General features: G+C 45.6%; 1 protein-coding gene across 2 annotated transcripts in view; it reads left to right on the plus strand.

Moving 5' to 3' along the window:
* LOC130514797 (protein phosphatase 1 regulatory subunit 29) overlaps window positions 1-19639 on the plus strand; it is a 44462-nt gene that overhangs the window by 11800 nt on the left and 13023 nt on the right. Inside the window, exon 2 of one of the 2 annotated variants that reach the window (XM_057014592.1) lies at window positions 5168-5245. The gene's annotated coding sequence lies outside the window, so the exon portion shown is untranslated. The remainder of the gene's footprint in view (window positions 1-5167; window positions 5246-19639) is intronic. The other variant, XM_057014593.1, reaches the window with a different exon arrangement.

Genomic DNA, 19639 nt, shown 5'->3' on the forward strand with positions numbered 1-19639 from the left:
TATGCCGCACATGATACGGCGCTGGACCGAGCCATCTGTCACCCCGCACGGTTCTGACGGATCGCCTGCCAGTGCTGTCACGCTGTCTGACATCCCGCCCAACTGCCCGCGCAGTTTACGTGAATCACAGGCAGAACGAGACGAGGGGAAGCAGAAACCAAGGAAAGTGCAGGAAAAATTGCAGCTGATTTGGAGTTTACAGGGAGTCGAGTGAGATTTGGTGGCACCTAGCTGCCGAAATGTGCACTGCAAGACTAAAACTCCACGATTGAGCGATTCTGTGGGTTGGTTGTGTAGCTATAACACTGGAAGCAATGCAGAAAACAATAAATTATGGCTGCAAAAGGAAGCAGCATGTCTTTACTTCCTTCCAACACTCAGAAGAACAAATCAATTCTGAACATTTGGTGCACGCTGAGAGCAACTTCCTGCAGAACATCCTGGTAAAGCACAAGCCGCGGAGCCGCTTTGGCTTTTTAATAAGCAGAAAAGACAAAAACCGACACGCTGAAAACAGGTAGATGCATTTGTCATTGCCATTTTAATGTTTCTTTCATATGCACGCCGCACTTCCCCAGCTTGAGCATCCTCATTAGTGAGCATATTCCTCCAAAATGTCACTTTAACCCGGGTGCGGCGTGCACGTGTGAGCTTTTTGGGCGTGCAGCTTTGCTCTCTGGTGAAAGCATTACTTAGTGTCCACACAGGCGTATATTTCGCCATCTTCCTTGCTCTCATTGCACTTATGTCACTGCTAACACCATCATTAGCGCTGACAGTTCTTTGCTCACCGATGGCCATTATGTTCGTCCTTTTGTACGCGCAGGTGCGAGCGCCGGGCCGGGATGAACTCAAGGAAATAATTGTTGTAATTATTACATCTCACGCCTCCGACTGTTGAAGGAAATTAGGCTCCTCCCTGAAGAGAGTTCAATTCCTCCACCTTCACGCTGGTTTAGTGACGCTTCTGTCATCGGTGCCGAATGAGGAAAAACGCTTGGATGATGGATGGATGTGGAACATCTGACCTTTAAGCCTTTGACTGCCAGTAATTGCAACAGTCTACGACCGTGTTGACGTCTCCATGTGGTGTCTCTGATGTATTACGCCGTATCGTGACAAATAAGGCAGCAAGGTCACATTGAGGATCTCCAGGGTGAGCCTGGAAAGATGAGGAGCTAAACTGATCCCTGTGCAGATGTGATGACATTTGGTCAAGTGCTTCACAACCGAAGGGAGACTTTCCCTGAAACTGTGCATCAACTTCTAAGATTTTACAATCAAAACTCAACTTAGGGTGAGAGAAATATCTGGAGGCAACTTTTCTTTAAAAATGGAAGTTCAGCATGTTGCCCATTTTTTAAGTGCTTCTTTATAGTGTAATATTGACTGAAACGTACCAATTTAGAGCCAAAGACCACTTCTACAGCGAAATGATTAGCCCCTGGAGGCCGATCAACAGTTATCGATTCTGTTGATGAGGTTAGGAAGTTGAGGCGGGATCTTGGATTCTTCACAGGTTCTGATGCCTGTCTGCTGCAGGATTTATTTGTAGGAGTGCTGTGGGTTGGTTGTGAAGCGGTAATTGGAGCAACACATTTAGAGCCTGGGTTCTTTCCACTTGAGAAGATGAGGTGAGGGACACACCAGCATGTGGAACAAAAGCGGTGGCTTCCACAGCCAAGACTTTCTCTTTGAAATCTTCAGGGGTTATCAGCATTATCAGGATCTGCTTCTGAAAGGTTCCTTTTAGCTGATACAGCTAGCAGCTCCACCGTCTGTTTTGTATTACTCTATCCTTAATCAGTGCTCTGTTATTCTAGTCCTATGTTGTTGTCTGCTGCTCAGCAGTTCCCTAACCATTTGCAACCATTTGAGATAATGGTAATGAGGCTCTTGATCTGGATTTTAATCATCAGCAGGAGCCTGCAGGAACAGTGGCGTTTGATCACGAGTACGACAAAATACTTACAGTTATACCAACAGTTAAGCATTCAGACCCTAGTGCAAAGCAGCCCTGAAAATGATTTAAACACCTAAATTGTTATAGAGATGTAGTTGTGAAACAAGTACCGGTATATGTAATATATATTTTCATGTTTTCAGTTCATACAATTGCTATGGAGCCACCAAATATCAAATCTTAACTTGTGGGCCTACAAAACAATAATACCAGAGCCAACATGTAGCTACTACGTAGATACTAGGCTAGCTGAGGATTAGACCATCAAAAGCTGGCTTTCAAAAAGCAGATAATACTACAAATGATTATTGATAAGTCTAAGTACCTGTAGAGTGACTTGTTCCATGCATCATAGAAAGGACTCCTTATGTATGATCAATATGGATGAAGTCATGAAAAGTAAATCAAAAGTGGGGGAAGAAAAAAATGTAGTTGCAGTGGGGGAGAGCATGTCTTTGGACTGTGGGAGGAGGCCGTAGAGGACCCACGTGGCCATGGGGAGCACTTGCAAACGATGTTCAGAATGGTATCCAGAACCTGCGAGAGGGCAGTTAGCTCTGTGCATTTAAGACGCGTCTGTGGAATTCTTACGGTAAAAACAATATATTTAATTTGGTGGAACTGAGCCAAAATGTCCCTGCAGTCGTGTAATCTCAAGCAGGCGACTTTCAGGACAGAGCAACACATAAAGATCGTCAGGGACGGAGAGAGGGACGGTAAAGATGGTTCACTGAAAGGACGGTTGAGATTTTTAATCACCAATCCAACACATTCCACTTGAATTATATTTCTGTAATGGTGTTATTGATTGACGCTGGCACATCGTTAATCCTTTCGTCTGTAACTATGTCCGTGCGTGTGTTTGCGAGAGAAAGTGTGTGAGTCAGCGTTGTCTGGACTCTTGTTTATGTGGTGTCAGGGAACGGCTGAAGGAACGAAGCATTAAATTACCTCGCAGCTTGAGGTTCATCGAAACCCGGTGCAACGCGTTTTCTTGTCATTTCAGAACCACTTGGCGTCGAAGCCCACCAAGACTCCTCCTGAAAACTCCGATGAATGAAGGTTAGCAAAGCAGCTTTCAGATTTGATTACCGTAAAGCTGCCCTTCTCAATTACCCTTTTAATTAGCAAGTGGATTTTGCCCATCTGCACAATCTGATTGCAAATTATTTCGAAATCTGTCAGTCTGCAATTCAATTTTGGCCCTGCTGTGATTGCAGATTGTGTATTTCTTGGCATTTAAGGGAAACAGGAAGAGAGAACAGCTCATGCGGCGACATCTTTCATTTGTGTTCTTGAAACACACTCATCACTCGTCTTGTGTTACCCCAAATGAACCCTTTTATTTTTGGCACTATAATTTTTAACATCATGTAATTTTTTATTCTCAGGCTCAACCCCCCCCCCCTTCCAACTCTCCTCTCTTTGAAGTGTTAATCCCCTTGCCAGCTCTGTTGGCCGATGAAGCCGCAACCCTGACGTAATTATCAGAGCCTTGTGTGCGTCGGCGTCCCGGCGGCAGAAAAAATTGGAAAATAGGACCACGATTTAAAATCTGACGCCTCAGAAGGAGGCGCAACTCAAGGCGGGCGTCTGTAGGACGTAGGAGGTCGATGCCATCGATGGCGCGCTTGCACTTGCGCGCATACACACGCTTTGCCTGAAGCGTCCCCTCACTCCCAGAAGACAAGCGGAGATGCCAGAGTGGGTGTGAGGAAGCGGACATCAGATTGATTGAAGGCAGAACTGCGGAAGACGAGAGGAGCCCAATCAACGTTAGAGCAGGAAGAAGTGCGAGAGGTCACATTTACCACGTTCCAGCTAATCCATGCAGATACGCATTATAGTTGATGATGTCATGTATGCAACAAGCCACACAGTTCAGCACCGCAGGGTACAAATCTTCGATCTAGATGCGTCCTCCAGAGCGGGGCGGGCTGAAGCCCCCTGAAATCATTCATTACACCAGGAAGGGTAGCATTGCGGAACCATTCCTCTTTTATAATCCACTGGATATGACAGCTCTAGATGTACCAGACCACACCTGAACGTACCGCGAAGGATATCACAGACTGGGATGATACAGTCAATTGGTTAAATGTTTCTAGCCTGTGGGGGTAGGTATGCTCACTTTACTGTGGGAGAGCAAGGCATCGGCAATAGGCAGCTGATGGGCCAGATATTTGGAGTGGGCGTGGTTGTTGAAGCGAAGGGAAAATGCTGCCTTTCCCACCTGTGCAAAGATTTGCAAAACAATGGGTTGTTCTTATGGACTTTCTTATGAAGTATCAAACTTGAACAAACTTAATCCTTGCTCTTTCAAACACATTTATCCATTCTTGTGGAGTACGGTAGAGCCTTAAACTTCACATGTTGTGTTATGTAAGCAAACCTGTCCAGCGCTGCCATCTTATCAAAAACCGCTTCCAGAAGTGACGGTGTGCAGAAATGACAGCAGCAGTCGAAGGAGATAAAGGAAAGGAAGAGCAGAGCATTGCTACTTCTGCAGAAATGTTATGCTCCAGTCTGCTAGGGGCATTCCTAATGGCTTTGTTTGATATGTGCATACATACATTGCAGTAGAGTGGAGTAAGAAATACGGTGTTTCTTTCACTGAATATACTATATATTTTATGAGTCTCTGACATTTCCAGGTCCATGTAGTGAGTGTGTGTATTTGTGTGTACACTTATATCTTGTTCACATTGTCACGGTTGTGGTTTGTTACCTTCCTGGAGTGAGAAGAAAATTGACAGAAATTAATGAAATGAATCAAGTTAAAGATTGTGGGCTAAAGTTCATTGCTCTTGGAACTTTCTTCAGGAGGAAAGTTTTCTTTATGCAAGAAATGTGAGCAAATCTACAAGTTGCGGTGGAATGAGCCGGTTTGTTAATGGCTCCTTTCAATCATCCTGCGACTGTGATGGAGGTCCTACCTGGCTCTCTAGCTCAGCTACATTAATTTGACAACCTCACACTCAGTGGTGAGATGATGGAGGTTTTGTGAGATGAAACCATCAGCAGATTTCCTGTCTCGGACCGAAGCGCTTCGGCAACACAATAAATGACTTGGCAAAATCAGCTGTTTCCATTGAGTGGTACCAGCTCACTTTAGCACTCTTCACGTTCATGTTCTATTGCCTAAAGCTGGGAAGGCCTCCAAAGTAACAGTGTGGTCTCTCTTCTCTTTTCTCTCCTGTCAAGGTACCAAAATCCACCAGGGGAGCCAGACACACTCCCATGCGTTAACTGTTGGACAACGAGGGGACACGACCCAGACAGGTATTTCAGCACCACCCATTTTTCTTATTTTAAATCATTTTAGCCAGATTCTAAACACTGAATTTGTTGTGTTCATATTCCTTGTTGACTTTATGTTTGTTTGTTTTTTTGCTTGGTGCTTACACACTGCATCGGGGTGCCGCAGTATCACACTACTTATTCAGCTCACACACCCAAATCCATCTGTCCCGAACACCCCACAGAGGAGACCCAAACCAGGTCACGACGGACCAGTCAGAGCTGAACTGCAGAGCTTTGTGTCCTTGTTTCTGTGGCGCTGCAGTGACCAAACCTGATTGTGGTGATAGAGGGATGAGATACATACAGCCTTGCATCATGGTGTTGAGTCAGAAGAGTTTCGTTAAGGTCTCTTTCTCTTTAATCTACACTTTATCTGCCGCGTTGATGTTTTGAATGTCCTCCTGTGAAGCTAATTTCCTCTCTTCGCAACCACAACATAGGTTATCTAAAATCAAGCTCCTGTTGGTTAGGGCTCGCTGATGTTGCTCTTATAGTGTTGATTATGCACCCCGTTGAACAGAATTACTGCTCTCATATTTCCATCCACTGACTTGTGCATTCGGCCTATTTTTAACCAGATGATGGAACACGGTGGTGCACTTCCAATTTCTGTTATTTGCCTGAATTATCCCCCGTAGTTGCTAAATCTTAAATAATGCAAGACGCGCCGCAGCTTTATTGACGCACTGGGTAAACAACCCAGCAGTCAGCTCAGTGTACAGTACCAGATTCTGGCAGACGCTCCGGAGAGCGTGCACTTGAACCGTGGACTCATCCCCTCTCTGCTGCATGGGTTTTCTGTCTGTTGCAATTTTAAAACTGCTACGTTGGGATTGACAGAAGAGTTACGGGAGGTTATTACCGGGCCATAATCTGGATGGATTTACTGTACGCATGCCTGTGTCCCGACTAAAGCTAATCACACACGGTGCACACCTATCATCTCACACACGCTCCCGTGAAAAGAATAAGAAACTGGAGCACCAAATGAGGAGTGGGTCGTCTGAGACCTAGCCCAGTGTTATTTTAAACCCTGGAATCGTGTCAGGGTTATTTGATCTAGTTAGCCTAGAATGAGCACGTCCTGTTTGCTACTTAACATGCTGTGCGTGGATCATGCATGTTAAGTAGCAAATTAAAAATATTATAATACTGTGAAGTGATGTACAAAATCAAAGCAGTGTAAAATTAGATGGCTCTTCTTATTAGCATGGCCCAGCAGGCTTGAAAATTGATCCAGACTTTGGATCTTGGTACTCTACGTACAGTATTTCTGGGTTGTCCCAGTGAGTTATAGTTGTGTGTCATCAGCATAAATACATTTGCATATTATCCTCATTCTGACCTTTTACTGGTCCTGCTCAAAGTTTTTTCCTGTGAAAGGGAAGTCTTTCCTGCCACTGTATAGCTGGTTTGGGGGACGGGCTCTGGGTTCCTCTAAATGACAACCTTGATGCTAACATATACTATACAAATCAAGTTTAATGGGATTGCCTAGTCAAACATTTTTACGGTTGCATGTCACTACCAAAACTAGTAAGTAATTTTGACATTTGGGTGGTGTGACAGGAAAATTGGTGAGGAAACCATTCAAGGCTACAGGTGGCAAACTGGAGCAGCCCACACCGCAGGAAATTAGAAGCCCAACAACTGTGTGACCAGAGAGTTTAACATTTTATTGCATTTTCCCGAGACACCTTTTTTCCTGGTGTTCATTACCGCCCGGGCTTCTGGTCCATCTGTCAGTTTTCATGTTCACTTAAAATGTTCCCGACTTTTGAAGGGCGCGGTGCCTTCAAGGACCCGGTACATGAATGCATCCTTAGCCGACAGTCAAAGCAAAAACACATCCATGCACAAACTGTTCAGGCACAACCTTTGCAGTCACACTGGTGACACAAGCTACGAACCCAGTTGGTGCAGCAGCACTTACCCACGATGCACCCTGCCCAACGAGCCAAACTGGAAGTTAAAATCGCAGCTAAACACAGAGAAACATATGGACTCACACACACTTTGCACGTAAAACTAGTGAAATGCATCTAATAATAAAGATGAGATGTGAAACCGAGGCACACTTGGCTCACGTAATGTGAGTGAGAAGCTGTAATTATTACCATAAAACCATTAAATGAAGCCATTGTTCTCACAGGAGATGGCAGTTCCCTTCCAACAAGCCAGCAGATCCTATATATAGGATCAGAGACCATATGGTGATGAACCCATATTCACAGACAGATGGATAGATAGATATAGACATTGAAGGGTTTTAGTTAAAGAACAATAGGACGGTGTTATGGCAACAGCAGACAAACTCAGTTGCACTCTTTTAAGATTTTGGTGAGAGCGGGAAGCAAACGTGTGAATATCAGGTAAACCACTAATGACACTTTCTAAAATTTGCATAGCAGCTCAGGAGAGCAGCTGAGGTTATAATGAGGCTGGCTTTTGTTATCGGTTTCCCGGCGTCAACTCAAAAAACAGCTGCTTACTTTCCCCAACATTGTTCTCTGCCACCCCAGCTTATCTCCTCTTCCTCCTCCTCTTCACTTCCTCCTTCGCTTTATCTCTTCCTCTCTTCCTCAGCAGAGCTTGGTGTCTTACGCCACTTAGCCTAATCACAGTTGCACTCTCTCTCTCTCCTACGCTTTTCTTTCCACATTTTTACCTCCCCTTCAACGTCTCCTATTTTGGTGCCCGTTTGATCATCCTTCCGTTCCCTCTGGGCCCCACCCAACAGCAGAAGTCTCATCATCACATGATAATGAACGACAATGAATTTAAACCCATTTTCCCTGCATCTGGATTCGGTTTTGAATGATGAATTAGACAATCACGGTTCAATTTAGAAACCATAAGAACACGTGGCGGCAAGTTAATTTGTTTAATCTCTTGGTCGACATGCTCTAAACTATAAACAAAATATGGATTAATGACTCCGGTGACAGTAATGGAACTCCAGCGGTTGTCTTTCCAATACTGTCAGCAAATCAGTGAGCTCCATCTTTGATCAAATGTTCATATTATTTGAAGATCACTTGCAGACATAATCATGTCGGGAACACACAGGCAATATAGTTGCTAGACAGCCACCGCTAGCTAGAATATTAACATAGCACCAATCTAACTTGGTTCTGGTGGATTAAAAGCTGACTGTACCTGTAAACATCCCTCCAGCCTTTTCAAGGGGGATAACGTGCTCCGTCAGACCCCAGATAACATCCAGGAACGGTGACAAACATGAGCCCACGGCTGTCCTCCAAACTCCCCTGATCCCAATCCAATTAAGGATTTATGGGAGCCCGGATGGAGCTTTCCCCAAGTCCGAAATAATTGGCTGAAAATGTTCCTTTGTCACGTAGCAGGATGCCGCCGCAGGTCCTCTGTCGATTCACGGTGAGTTACAGTTCAAAGGCCCGCGTGAGTGATATTTATCAGCATCTACTGGTGCGGACTAAAATGACAAGAATTAAATTCTTGTCCCCATCCCTCCCAAAACTGCTCACTCCGCTCTTCAGCCGGCGGGTGTAGTTCGCCGAGTATTTGAGCGAGAGTACCTGGAGAGAGTTTTGTTTGATTAAAGTGGCTTTCACAAGTGGAAACCTCAGGTTGAGCTGCTTGCATCAGACTGAAGGGTCCGCTTTTGAGAGGGAGAATAATGGGTCCCCGGTTCAGAGGGGAGCCCCCACAGTGAGGAGGCAAACGAGACAGTGAAAGGTGAGACAATCAATTTAAGGCACAACCGTGGGCCGGGAGAGCGAGCGTAAGCAGAGCCAGAAAGAGAAATTCCTACTGGTCGTACACGTGTCAACGTTTCTACGTGAAAGATCAAAAATCTCATCAGAGTTTTTCAGGCGAGCTTTCGTATGGAGGAAGTATTTCTGCGCACCAAAGTAATAAATTGCTCACTCTGTGCTGTTGTTATGGGAAAAAAAGTCTCCGTGTCAGAGGATGCAGCACGTTCAAACACTAAAGTTCTCTTTTATATAACCTCCCCCACATATATGTATTTTTGGGATGCATTATTTGCTGTTGGGTGATGTGAGCAAACAGGCTACGAAGCAGGTTTTGTTTATGCACGTGAACTTGCCCTCCAGGTACCCGGAAGCTAAGATCAAACTTGGGTTTGCACCGGTGTCATCCGGTCTGACGAAAATGAGGGTTTAATGAAGAGAAGAGATATCAGCTGTCGGTCAGCAGAGCCGAAACTCACAGCGGGGAGTTTTATTAAACCTCCAGGAGGAGTAGGAGTGTTGGGTTGGAGAAAAACAAGTTAGCGTGAACAGCAGGCATAAATATGGCACGATTTGTAGCGCTAACTTTGCAGATTTGTTCCCGGGTCAGAGGTAAGCTGAACCTTATCTCCTTATCTAAGTGAAGCTGCAGAACGCTAGTCGTCAGTGCTCAGACTTCTCCGAAATCGTATTGAACTCCGAAAGCATGTAATGCGCAGAGGCGCTTATCTGATACCGACAGAAGGTGAAGCGTCTTCCTCGTGCACTGTTATGTTAGCTCATTATGCTTTTGGTATTTGTCGTGATAATTGTCTGCCTGAGTCGTGACAGAATGGGATTCATCAGCTGGACTCATCCTTTGTGTGCCTAATTAGAGAAAACGGATCATCCCATGCTCGAGCAGGAAGCAGGCGACGCTTTGTGAATGTTCAGATTTTGAAGCGCCCTGTTGCCGATTGCCAGTCCGTCCCACAAACATGTGAATCTGACCGAGCTGTAACGAGCAGCGGGGAGCAAAACCGTGCAGTCGGATGAGATGGCAGAAAACGAAGCCCCAGAACAGAGAGACGGTTCTGAGTGTTTCCCTATTTGACATGCAGAAGGGCGTCTGAGGGCTGAGATCCCGTCACCCTGTCAGGAGGAGTCGTCGGTGGGAATAATGAGAGGTTTCACAGGACTCATGATTAGCACGTGTCAGTTTAAGCATAAAAACGCAGGCTGGATGGAAAAAATTCAATGTCCGACCAGGATCTGTAGCGCAGCCGGTTCTGAACAGCCTTCTCTGTGCGAGGCAGGCTGCTTGGTGTCCCTCGGGGGCAGACAGGTGCTGCAAGAGCGCTCGCGCACGCAGACGCTCGGCTGCATCACGCCCTCGTTGGACCGCTGCAAACGTACCGCTCGGAAAAATCCATGATTACCGTCATAGAGTAAGTAGAAACTGGACTCCAGGCAGACAAAACGGGTCGGAAAAGTCTCTCACAGCCTGTCCAGTGAAGAATTTAAGGCGCTCACTGCACGGCGGACTGCAGGTCACATGAGGTTCGGCGAGCTCGGACATCTGGCTGAGCAGGTAAGCATTACGACTCCACAAATGACTCAGCGAGGGGTAACTGATGATGGCAGGCAGCCTTGACGGCACGGCGGAGGATTCCAGGAGCTGCACGCGTCAAGAGACGGGATTCGACTTTCCGCAATTTCCCCGGGCTCTTTGTCCGGCGGCTCATGATTAAAACACGCCGACGTCACGACGCTGCGAGTTCACTCCGGTCAGCGTCCTGCAGCCCCCACCTGTGATGCTCTGGGTGATTTATAGGTGCGAGCCAGAGTGCTGCTGGAGGTGCCTCTAATCAGGTGGGAGCCCACTGGAGGCCTGGCACTGAACAATGACCGTGCCCGTGTGTGTTTGCGCGTGAGTCGAAGCTCTCAGGTGATACCTCTGAAGGTTACGCGGTCCCTGAATGCAGTCCTCTACCAGACACTGATTCAGTCGAGTCAAAATCCAGTCCTTTCGTGTCTTTATTTAGCCAAATTTGATATTTATTCCTCCACACTTTTATCAGACAGTCCTTTTTTTCCACCTGATTTTCTTTTAATCTCTCTATAATCGCAGCTCCCTCTTGTCCTTATCTTCCATCATTGTTGTCTTCTCTTCTGTTCCCCCTATCTTTTAAGAACCCCCCCCCCCCAGATACGGCAGCAGAGTTTAGACGCTGAAAAGCTCCTTGTCTGCGCTCAGCCCCTCCCTCGCTGCTCGCGTCTTTCCACCCCACCTTCATCCGCATCATCGCCATCTACGCCTCATCTCTTTGTTTTATGTAACCATTGATCTTTCTTTGACTCTTTTGGGGACAGATGCTCTTGAGCTCGAGACAGAAAGTTCTCTCTCCCCGACTTTAATCTATCTCCCGCAACCCCCCCCCCGCTCGTTCTCTCATTTACTGCATCTCACACGTTCCCTATCTCTGAGATTTAACAGGCAAGGGAGAGTTTCGTAACACGATCTGTCACAGCTCGTTCTCTATCTGGTGTCAAGCCTTTTGTTCACATAATCAGCTCCGTTCCTCAGTTCCCATGTCCCCGTTTCTCCTCTTTTCTCTGCCTCCGTCACTGCCACAGCCTAATCAATGTGCCTATTTATGTAAACAACTTTAACCCAGATGATTCCTGGCAGAACCGGGTTTCTCTGCACATCATTTATGTTGTCTTTTCACTTGCTTGGGTTGAATGGCGGCACAGTTGTTGGCAATGCCAGCTGGGGTCTGATGCAGAATGTGGATGATGGATCACGTAGCTGCTCAAACAACAATTAAAATTCCAAATTTAAGCAGAGTTAGGGTCAGAAATTCAGCCTAAATTAAAAGATGCTCCATTCTGATTGGATTAGCAGTCAGGGGTGCTAGCAAAGAGGATGTTAAGCAGGTTAAAGAGCGCAGTAACATGCTGCCTTTGATGGGGTCAGGTCCAATGATGTCACCACATGTCAAATCCCATAGCAACAACCACACCTGGCTCATCAAAGGTCCAGAATCTGGAACAACGGTAAATTTTCACCATCTGATTCTTCCACCATTGTCAACATTTCCTAAAAATCTGCAAACGTCCACTCCGCCTGTTTTATTGTGATGGCCAGAGTACGACAATATCGCTATGGTGACTGTTAGAACTGCTGGCGTTAATGGGAGCAGCAGTACCAAAGCACCATTTGGATACGAATGTCCCTGATTATGTGCTTATATAAATGCCATCAGTGGCGTCAGCGTTCAAGCCACAGATGACTTCAAGTTGAGTCTGTCCTGCAAATGGCAGCCGGCGGATGGAAGATAAACAGGCACGCTTCTTCATCACCGAGCTCACTTTCTTAGCTCGGAGCGGCTTGTGAGTAAAAACGATGAGGCGTCTCTGAAGCCGTCCGTTTGTAATCCCCCCAACACACACACACACACACACACACACACACACACCAACACAATCTCACACTCGCGGTTAAACTGTGAGAAACTGCTAAATCTATGTCATACTGTAGCTGTCTGTCTGCTTTTACACGCCGCCCACCTGCAGGGCCTTCTGTGATAATGACACCACGCTAGCAACCAGCGTCGCTCACTGACGGATCATAACAAGTCGACTTGTTCTTAAGTCTGTTGATGCTTTTTATGTAATTTCTTCAAAGTCTCCTTCCCTTCACTTCTCTCTCCTCGCTCACTCTATCCTTTTTTTTTTTTTTTTTGCCAGAGGCCATGCAGTGGCCTAGTTTAACACTGCAGAAGGTTTACTACACAGGCGTCAAACCGAATTAAATAATGATATCAAATCACAGGAGAAGGCAGGTTCAGAATTTTGTGTGGGCGAATATTATTTACGTGTAGCGCAGATGCACGTACCGTTATTATTTATGGTGCAATCACGCGCACGCACGGCTGCAGCTGATATGATGTCTTTGGAGGCTTGGAACTGAGCGCACCTGCTACCGTACATGCAGGATGATGCTCGTTACAGTCAGACGCCTTCCCAGTTCCACAGCACCGTTCTGGTGATCCCGGTCGACCTCTTTTTCGAAATGGAACGTCCTCAAGCGTATTTTTACCACTTTCGTAGGGGCGTGTTCACATTTGTCTTTGCTCTCGCCCGGGCACATATGGCTAGAGCGTGCATACAGTGTCTCACATGCTCTCGCGTGTGTTTGATCGATTGTAGGGCTTCGGCTGACCTGAGCCTGGGCCTGCAGGGGACTGCGAGTAAAGTCATCCATCTGGGTCCGTCGCCATGATTATTAACCTTGAGTCTCCGCCTACACTCACGGTTGACTCTCAGTTAATGAAACGAAAGCGTACGTCCTGAAAACGACGGGCCTCCAGCCTCCTCTGAAAGATGTCGATGGGCTGAATGAGCAATAAGCGGTTTGTGGTTAAGTGGTTGGCACCGTCCTTGCAGCAAATTCGGAGTCAGGGCAAGTTCTGTTGTCTTTGGGTTGCTCGGATCACTGCGGAATTACACAGGGTTCCGCTTCTCTCGTTACTTGTGGTTGGTCCAACTCGGCCCAGTGTGTCCCAAATCGGTCCACCTCAGAAGATGACCGACGCTATCGCCTTAGGAGACGCAAAAAACCACAGCGTAATTCTGTCCAGATCCCAACAAAGTGGATGCCGGTTTCAAGCCTTCTCCTCTCTTTGAAAAAACACGTTACTACCGTGTTTCAGCACCTTCCACCTTCCTCTGAGGGTAAACCATTTCAAACAGCGTGACTTTGCTGGAATCTGGGCTCCGTTTACAGCTTTCTCTGAATTCTGCAGACTAAAGTTAATGTGCTTAAGATTCTGGGGGATTAGTGCTCCCAGCAGAATCCTTGTTGTTGTCGGGATTCTTTTCAGAGCCCCCCTCCACACACACACGCACACACGCACCCACACCCAACCAGAGTAAGTGCTCACCGCTTCTGCATGAAAGTGCACGTCTAAATTACCCAGAAATGAGCGATCAGAGCATCATCTCTTTTTGCTGTGTTTGTACATCTTATTTTAAATGGAACATGAATCGAGGGCTCGGGGGAGCCATTTTCATGAACTGTGTTATGTCTGCTAATAGAAATGAAATATTAGCAACTCTCTGAGGTCTAGGTTGTTGTAAAAGCAGGGAATCTGATCGTTTATGTGAATAAAAACCTGCGTAACTTGCGTACGCTAACAGCGGCGCCGCTCCCAGCTGGCATCAGTGCAGTAGTGACTGCTGCAGCAGGTTTACTAGAAGGCCTGGAGCTCTTGTCTCTTTGCCTTAAGATGGCAACAAACTAAAAGATTTTTAAATCCAAACCGAGTTCATGGCCCTGGGAGACCACGGATTTATAACGCGATCCTCCGACAGCATGTGCCATCGCCCACCTGCACGGCAAGACTTGGATGTCAGACCTAGAGCGTATTTCCAGAAGCATTAAATTACCATTTCTGCATTTCACACTTGCACGGTGATTGTTTTCGCTTTTTCTTGGACAGAACATTTAACCTTGTTTTCATTCCTGATTGAGCTGATTGATTAATCCCAGAGTCCTAGGAAGACATGTTGGTTTGATGAGACCTTTTCTTTCTTTGCCTGACAACTGTCCCTATACTGATGGCGCAGTGCAGATTCTTGTACATAATTCAATGGATTGTCACAATGAAAGATTTACCCAGCTGTTCCCTATGCAGCAGTACTATAGATCAGTTAAGAGATCAATTAATAACCGGGACACGTGGGAAAACACCTACCAGGGTGAAACTGATACTCCCCGATTCCATCTGCAGATAGTGGCAATCACCAGAAGGAGATGAGTGCGATAGTAAAGCCGTGAACCTGGCTGCTGATTCATCGCCATCATTCTTTAGTCTTCTGCCTGACCCCCCCTCCCCCTCCCCCCATTACTCTTCCCACACATTCATCTAACCTGCTCTCCATTGCTGCAGTGGATCCCTGTTTGGATTTCCATAACATTCTCATCCTTTTTATTAGTCTGCGCCACTCTCTTCCCTCCACTTGAAACTTGTGTCTCTATCTCCCGTTACCCGCTCACATCTAATACGCCGTTGGGTCCTCTGACCCTCCTCAGCAAGAGATAGTGTTTCTGCGCCTTCAGCGCTGGCGCTCTGTTGCTATGACAGCAGCGGTGCAAGTGGGCCGGCTCGGAAGATAATGCATTCGTTTAGAGTGCCAAACGTACAGTTTTGTACTTTGACGCAGTGGAACCTGCGTTTCCATATGTGTGTTATGCTAAATGGTGGACCCCCCCCCACCCCCCCGGCTGCCCCTGGCGTGCAGGAAGGCTGGCTTGTGCGTGTAAAAGAACAGCCATTTGCTTGAAGAGAGCGTCTGTCAGAGATCAGCATGAATCCTTTCTATCACTTTTCTCACAAGGGAAGTAACATTGGGTGTTGGTAAAAAAAAAAAAAGAAGTTCCTTATTTAAAAATAAGGAAACATGTCATGTTGTTGTTGCTAAATAACACAAACTTACCCTTTACTTTAATTGTTTTATGCTACTTTAAACCCTAAATATGGTCAGAACAGTTTTAATCTAATTCTAAAACATGTTATTAAGCCTCCAGTTGAATGTCCTTAAAGTACTGCTATCAAACGATTGCAATTTTTAATGGCATTAATCACAAGGTGGCTGTGGATTAATTTTGATTAATGGTGATTAAATATCATTCATTTTTAATCTTTATTAATTGCGTTTTATTTTGCATGAGCAGACAGACTCCAGAACGAAGGGAAGGCCATTTGTTGCCAGCTGGGTGATGCGTTAGCCGAAGTGCTGGCAGAACCCCCGACTACCGTACGCTTTGGGTTAAGACGGAATTCCTAACAGGAAGTGCTTGGTTGAAAGGAAAACTCCTTCCTGCCGAGTGAGCATAATACTTGTGTAATAAGAGGGCCGACATGCTGTTTATGGTCTTCCATCTTTATCTAACTCCACCTGGACAAACTGCCCGAACTGCGTTACCAGAGATGTTCGGAGCCATTTTCCGCTGCAGAGGGGATAATTACGTTAAAATTTTGAATCGGATTAATCAGGATGAGGGCTTTATCCGTGTTAACATGTTCATTTTTGACAGGCCTTGTTTCAAGTTACCGTTTGTATTAAAAAACAAGCTTTTTCAGATTTGATGTTTCCTTCACGTTCAGGTACAGGCGATACCTCCGGTCACGCGATTCCCACGAATCACCAAAGTATATGTTGCTTAGGGACTTGATCAGTTCTAAAGATGGATAATGTTGAGCTTTAGCCATTTAATGAATTTCCCTGGCTTTACCATAGGGTCTTCTGGGTTTCCTGGGTGGAAGAAAGTCGATCGGCCGACGGTCGTTTCAGAGAGAAACAGCCGGTAACTGAGAGATGAAAATTAAAAACTGACAGACTGAGGCCCGCAGGTGATGGTTGTTTTGTCCAAAACCTTGTTGCTGGCTTTAATTTTGCCACCCAGACAGATTCAGTCGTGCATCACTTGCGTGTATTAAACCAGTTCTGCTAAAATCTGTCACACTTTTCTCCTGCTCCCTCTAATAGATGTGCTCTGATTCAAGCATCGGTCAGAAAATTGATCTCTTTGAAGCTGAAATTGAATTTTTTTTATTGACATTTCTGACAACAATAATATTTCAGGCAGCAATCATAGATAAGGAAAATGCATCTTCTTTCATCATCCGGTAGATGCGTGAAAGGTGTATAAAGTTCCATTAACTGGGCTGAAATACGTCCTGACCCACATCTTGCAGCACCCAGTTCCTTAATGTCGCCTTATTGGACCTTCTTTCCAATTAAACATTGTATTTTTTCTGCAACAACTTTGCTTTTTTGATGAGCTTATGCCATGTTTGGGGGGAAGGGCCTTCTATCCCAGCAGGGCAACATGCTTCTCTCCCTCTGGAGGCTCTGGCCCAGGTTGAAATCTGCGACATGTCACTGACCTCAATCACAGCTCCATCCCCTCTGCTGATTGTACTTTATATCATCCAATTTATGCTCTGCCTTGACCTCCCTGGCCTTGTTGTTCTCTGCCATTCTCCAAATCCAAGCCAAGTCACCAGCAGTACGAACCTCTTTCTTTCCACCTGATTAACGTAAATGCTCCTAAGCTTCAAACCTTTCTACAGCTGGGTGGTGTCAAAGCAGGTTTTCTTCACAGGATTCTTTTGCTCCTCCCTCGTTTCGCAGGTTCAAACCCCAGTTTGGCGCTGTGTCACCTGGCCCGGCCAAAATAAAGGCCACTCTGGCATCGGTGGCGCGAGTATTGTCTGTGGGGGCTGAGGTGATTTGCTCCATTTCGATGCAGAGCTCAGGGTCCTGTTCTGTCATGCTTCGTTGCGTCACCTCTTTCTGTGAGGCGTCCCAGGAAATGGATATGAGGTCATGCATGAGCGCTGGCAGATGACACTGTAATTCAAATATAAGTAAACAGCCATAGATGGGGGACAGATGCATGGAAATGTAGGAGAGAAAATCTCAAGGGGTGATGGAAAAGTATGAATTATAGATCAAAGCGGAGCCGTCCCTCCCTCTCTGGGCTTTCCTCGCCGTATCTGCTTATATAACTGCATTTTTACAGTCTTTACCTTCCGTAAATTACCTGGTGCATTTGAGATGATCGGACATCTCATCCCATCTTCCTGCTCCTCCTCGTTTATTCGTGGCTTCTTCAGGATTTCGCAACATACAGGGAAATAAGCAGAATAATATATGGGGAGTCTCCAGCAGCCTGATCTGACAGCTGCTCAGAGATCCCCTCATCACAGGAGAGGAGCACAGTGGCTGAAGGATCTTCTCTGTCCATGATGCCGAGAGTAGATGAGGGGAAGTTATACACGAAGCGCTGCACATCATTTGATAAGCCTTAAACCAACTTTGTGCCAATTAACATGTCAGGGCTCCCTAACAGGATGTGAAGGTTGATGGTATCGGAGGCAACCCGGAGATCTATAAGAGGTCCAGAGATAAGATCCTTGTCTGACGTGATTAAGGTCATTTCCAATGCAGATCGATGCTCTCCGTGCTGCTACGCTATGTAGAAAGTGGACCTCGGTCCCATGGTGTCCTGCCAAAGCACACAGATGTCCCTCTAGTTTGTTGGGATTCTCTTTCCTCCTTTTGGTTGCCAATTTTCTATTTCTTTAACAGAGATGCAACGTTTTAGTTTATGTTAGACTTATTATGGAATCAACTAAAGACCTGAGTGCAAAAAGGATTCAGTTGCTTTGACTATCAGACATTAATGGGCCAAATTTTGAAAAGAACATTGTCCAACAGGGGTCAAGGGTCAATTTTGAATTGTTTATTAAATGTGAAATTACCTCTCCAGACTTCCACTGCTATTTTTTTATTTTAATAAAACATCAGTTTTTAACTACTTACTGTTTTTATCTACAAACACCAATTGTATTATTTGGAAACTAAATTAAAGCAGAAGGTCAAAGTAAATAAAAATGATGATAAATGTGCAAATAAAGCTGAGCCAGGATTGAAAATACATTTGTGGGATTTCAGACAACAATGAAAATGCATCAAATATGGATGAAGATAAGTGACATGGAGGGCTGTGGAAAACCATTTTCAATCCCAAAAAGGCCATAAAAATAATAACAAACATTGTTGGTTTGACTGTATTCTTACTGCAGCAGCATTCATTTATATTTGTATGGACACAAATATGGTTCAGAGCAAAAAATAATAGACTTCTTGGAAACCTTCAGAGCTCAGAGCAACAGGGAGGTCATGAAAGTGGAGTGCATGGCAGGAGCTTCGGGGTAGTTTTTGTTGGTGCCTGTCTCCACTAACCGAGTCCCTGCTCCAGGGTACGTACTTAGATCAGTCCCAAAAAAGCCGACTCTGCTTCTTCTCTTGTTTGTAGCATCCACAGCCCTGTACAGGAACACGGCAACCGCCTGTCTTTTATAAGTATCCCAACGCACCACCTGCTGTTTACTTTATTCTCTCGTACGAAAACACTAATGCGTACACAGATACTGTTTGCAGCGATAGATTGGAATTTTCTTAGATGGTGATACACGGCCTCGGCTCCTTCCCTGTTTGTCACCTCCTCGTTGCTTTCCCTGTTATGATTTTTGCTTTTGGCGGCTCGCCCGGCTGTCATCACGGTCGAAACTGCCGCACGATGGCGATCAGAACCGGCGATGTCGCAGTGGAGACACGACCAACGAGAGGGCCAAGCAAGAGGAAGGTTCCTGTAAAGTTCCTGCTCTCAGTGTTTACCAGAAATACCCAGCAGTGAGAATGGGCCGATTTGTTGCTATAATTTGAACGTATGCTACTTCCGTTTCTCAATTTAAAAATAGTATTTGACAAAGTTCATGGTTGTATTTTAAAAAAGGTATAAGGAGATGACCTTAATCTAGTTATACATTGGAGATTTGGGGCTGATTTATAGACTTGGACAGTTGTAAATTGCTACTCTTAACATATCAGCCTGTTTCCTTTGCTTGTGTATCATGTGTGCCTTAAACGCACTGACACAGCATGTGTACATTTTCGAGTTAAAAGTCCGGGCTTGCACTAAAACCCATCCAAGTAGGAACAAAATACAATTTGCTCAGCAGTGCTTAACAAAGTCTACCGAGCCTTTTAACAGGTTCCCCATACGGCCAAAATGATCTGT

The sequence above is a fragment of the Takifugu flavidus genome, chromosome 18, assembly GCF_003711565.1.
Source record: "Takifugu flavidus isolate HTHZ2018 chromosome 18, ASM371156v2, whole genome shotgun sequence".
NCBI classification, from domain to species: Eukaryota; Metazoa; Chordata; class Actinopteri; order Tetraodontiformes; family Tetraodontidae; genus Takifugu; species Takifugu flavidus.